The 4,718-nt window shown below is 42.9% G+C and overlaps 1 non-coding gene across 1 annotated transcript; it reads right to left on the reverse strand.

The window, feature by feature from the left end:
• Window positions 1-721: 721 nt before the first annotated feature.
• LOC119327106 lies at window positions 722-796 on the reverse strand. The gene has a single exon (XR_005158389.1). It is a non-coding gene; the product is annotated as a small nucleolar RNA snoR60 (small nucleolar RNA).
• Window positions 797-4,718: the final 3,922 nt, after the last annotated feature.

A 4,718-nucleotide genomic window follows, 5' to 3' on the forward strand; every position in this document is an offset into this window, starting at 1 on the left:
GTTGCATCACATGGATAAATAGCATACAGATAATGTTGCATCACATGGATAAATAGCATACAAATAAATAGCATATATATGGTATAGCATACAAAGACGACTCTAATTTCTCACACTTCCATTATCTTCTCAGATAATATGTTCCTCGATTTCTAAATCAGCAGGTAGTCTTTAATCATAATAATATGATTGCAAAGGATGGAACATTGATTCATAGAAAAAGAACAGAAAACATCGAAAAATTGCAACAAAACACCCGAAGAACGATAGCTAGCTCAATGAAGGGACCATAGGAATGATTCAATTAGGACTTGTCCAAGAAGCAAGTCGGACATGTGCCCCTGTACAACATATGGTCGCACCTCTATTTTGATTTTTCACTACTCAGCCTGATCAATGAAAGAAAATCCCTTTTGTAGTGTATTAAATGTGGTGCCAAGTTTCATGTTACAGATAATATGATTCACCCAAGCTGAATGGAATTAACTTTCAGATTACAGAGCTGCATTGGTTTCAGTTAATAAGAGGATCCATTATATGCCACAATAACACTAGGACTATGCGCTGCACAGGAACTAAATTAATTAAGTAACCAAAATTTACTTGGCCCAGGAATAGAAAAGCATGCAAGCGATAGGGCAAAATAAAACGAAAGCATAGCAAATTCAAAATAAAAAATGCAGCAAAATAACTGAGAAATGGACTAGCATTGGGCTTAAAATGCATCAGATACTCGATTTCGCATCATCCATTGTGATGTCCTGAAGGGGAATCCGAGTAAGCTCATCATTTGCTAAGTTCTAATGTAGCCACAGAAGGTGATCAAAACATAGCAGTCAATGACATACCATAACAGACGGCTCTACCATAGGCAATGTTAATGCGCAAATAGTTATTGTGGGCATTCATATGATGACAGGTATACCTGGTCAGGCTGTGCAACATCTGAGAAGATAACGTCAACCATGCCGACCAACATGCGGTACTTTGCAGGGTGCTAACCCAGTCTGCAAGTCACAAGATTGATGTAAGATAGCAACTTCCTTTAATGGAAACCATTAACCTATAGTAAGTAGCCATGAGATCTCACCGTTCCAACAATGTCAGACACATGAGACACTGTTGTTCCTGAGGCAACACCAAGATAGAGCACACGAGCACCAGGAGCCTGAATTAACAAGTGCAGGGTTAGGACATAAATAATGATATAAGTTTAATCTACAAAACAACCTGGAGCACGAAGGTTTTGACACAAAGAATACATGCTAAAGCACAACGAACTTACAATCCAGATGTTGTTGACGCCACCAAGAACAGCGGCAGCCAGCTTTGATCTGAAGGTGTTCCACACCTTGTACTCAACCTTGGTGCTGTCCTCGTTCTGCAATACCAGAGCAGAAAATGGCATGCTTTCATTGATATATGCACAATGAGCACAACAGAGTAGGAAATCTGACATCACATGAAAACAATCATCTAACAAGATCCTGTGAACAAACACCCGCCAGGATCTAGGTAATAAAACAGAAAAGCATGCAAGCATTTTGCTGCAGTTCTAGGTATTCCTAAGTGAATCATCCAAGAGCCAAAATCCAATGGTGTGCAGGTCCTACACCCGCCAGGATTGTCAACTTCTCATCAAATCCAACAAAACACCAACTGGAGAGAACTGTGAGGCATCAAAAGTAAAGCTAACTATGCCATGGCAACCACAACAGATAATTCTCCAACAACAAAAGTAACAGCATACCACAGGGCTGCCAAATCGAGCAATAGTGTCAAGTAAATTTCCTTAAATGCTTGCTAGTAAGGATTGCAATAGTCAAGCTCCTGCAGTGATGCAATAGTGCCAAATCAATGGTGCACAGCTGCATCAAATCAAGCAATAGTGCCAAATCACTTGACCTACTCATGCCAAAGCGCACCCAAATGTCTCTATTAGTCCAGCAGCATCTAAATCGAACTCCACATGCATGCTACTAAGGGAATCCATCGGCAAACAAACGAAGATTTGGTCGCGAGCCAAACCCATGATGGACAGTGCGAAGATGGTACCTCGAAGGTGCTGGAGCCAAACTAGAGGAGGCCGGGCTGGCCGTCATGGCAGGGTAGAGTGCTGCGGTAGATGACATCATCGTAGGCCATCACGGTGCGGCGCAGGCCCACCACCTCCACCAGCTGCCGCCCCACCTTGGCCCCGAGCTCCACCGACGCCACCACCAGTCGGACCGACGCCGCCATAGCGGGGGGCGCCCGGTGGCGCCGGCGGAGGCAGAGACGCCTGGAGCCACTTGACGAGCACCTGACGGGCGGAGGCGGAGACACCAGCCACTAGATGTGGTGCCTCGCCGATCTGTGCGTGGTGGGAGAGGAGGAGGAGGGACGCGGCGGTGGGGCTGAGGTTGGGGGAGATGAGGAGGTCGTCGTCGGCGGGGATGGGGGAGGCCGGCGGCGCGATAGGGGTTGGGATGGCAGAGAGAGGGAGGTATGGGTCGGGGAGAGGGAGGTTGTGAGGTGAGGGAAGGGGATAGGATGGCGGCGGCGGCATATGGATCTTGGAGAGAGAGAGGAGGGGACGAATCTGACCGCCGGGCGTCGAGGGAACGGAGCAGGGGAGGGGGTGGATCTGGCCGCCGCCATGGCTATGGTCGTGCCATGCGGCTAGGTCTAGGTCGTGGAGGGAGTGCGGATCCGACCGCGGCCGTGGGAGAGAAGGGGTAGGGGAGGGGTCGCCGGTGGCCGGGGTTGGGGGAGAGGACGGAGGACGGCGGCGGCGATGGCTGGGTGGTTGGGGATCGAGAGATTGAGACGGAGGAGGAGCGAGAGGGGGGTGGCGGTTGTGGGACGAGAGGGGGAGAGTGGATCAGGGAAGTTAGGGTTTGGGTGAGAGGGTGAGGGGGTGAGGGCTGCCGTTGGATCCAGAAGCATCCGACGGTGGTTGATGCATGATCCGCGTGATATACCTATGGACCAATCAGAGCGGACCAAACAACTTGCAGATATTTTGACCATATAAATTGGTCATGATTGATTACATACAAAATTTTCATTTCATTTTTCAATGCGAAAATGAGTTTTTTTAAAGATCTATCAAATATTTGTTCAAATGATGTCATATTTTGCATAGGTTTACATCTTAGATTGGCAAACAACATTGACAAAGGGAGTTTTTATTTCTTTTCCATGAAAAAGCAATTTTCCATTTTTCAGTGCCCAAAATAAGTTTTTTTGTGAAGGACTTACCATATATTTGGCGCAAAATTGTACCAAATCAATTTTCTAAAATACTAGGCCATATATAATGCACAATTGACCAAATGGTGTGGTGTCAAGCGGTTAAAATTTGTACTGCAGCTGCCTCATAGTTTGCTCTTTATTTTTTCCAAAAATCATTTCTAGGTAAATATGTATCTATTTAATCATACAAACACAAAAAAAATCAAAGATTCAACCACTATCTAGGAACGGTTACGCCCGTCGTTTTGACCCCATTTTGAAACGGGCATAAAAAATTCAAAAAAAAATCAAAAAATTGGAAAACCTTCGCATTGTGTCATTATATGTGACCAAGTTACCAGAAAAAATAATAAACTTGTAATACGGTAATTCTTCTTGAAAAGTGTTCTCAGAAACGAGCTATCATGTGTGGAGATCAATGGCTTTCAAGCCAAATGATCAATTTTATGGCCACATTCATGCCATAGTTTGTTCAAATGATCTCATATTGTGCACAAGGGTGCATATTGAAATGGCAAACAATGTTGCTTAAGGAAATTTTCATTTTCTTTGGACGAAAAAATCATTTTCCATTTTTCGAGTGCCCCAAATGAGGTTATTTTGTGAAGGACCTACCAAATAATTGTTGCAAAATTGGACCAAATCATTTTTATAAAATACTAGGCCATATTTCATTCACAATTAACCAAATGGTTGGGTGTAAAAAGTTTTGATCCACCTCTGGTGAAAAAGACAAATTTCTGCCGATTCAGATGGAAACGGGTTAAATTTGAACTGTAGTTGCCTTGTAGTTTGCTCTTTATTTTTTTCGAAAAATCATTTCTAGGTACATAAGTATCTATTTAATCAGAGAAACACCAAAAAAATTCCAAGATTCAACCACTAGCTAGGAACGGTTATTCCCGCCGTTTTGACCGCATTTTGAAACGGGCATAAAAAATTAAAACAAAATAAAAAAATTAGGAAACCTTCGCATTGTGTTATTATATGTGGCCAAGTTCCCAGGAAAAATAACAAACTTGTAATATGTCAATTATTTTAAAAAAGTGTTCTCAGAAACGAGCTATCACGTGTGTAGATCAATGACTTTCAAGCCAAATGATCAATCTTATGGCCACATTCATGGCATAGTTTGTTCAAATGATCTCATATTGTGCACAAGGGTGAATATTGGAATGGCAAACAATGTTGCCTAAGGAAGTTTTCATTTTCTTTGGACGAAAAAACCATTTTCCATTTTTCGAGTGCCCAAAAGGAGATTTGTTTATGAAGGACCTACCATATATTTGTTGCAAAATTGGAACAAACTAATTTTCTAAAATACTAGGCCATATTTATTTCACAATTGACAAAATGGTTGGGTGTAAAAAGTTTTGATCCACCTCTGGTGAAAAAGACAAATTTCCGCTGATTCAGCTGGAAGCGGGTCAAATTTGAACCGCAGCTGCCTTGTAGTTTGCTATTTATTTTTTCCAAAAATC

The sequence above is a fragment of the Triticum dicoccoides genome, chromosome 6B, assembly GCF_002162155.2.
Source record: "Triticum dicoccoides isolate Atlit2015 ecotype Zavitan chromosome 6B, WEW_v2.0, whole genome shotgun sequence".
NCBI lineage: Eukaryota > Viridiplantae > Streptophyta > Magnoliopsida > Poales > Poaceae > Triticum > Triticum dicoccoides.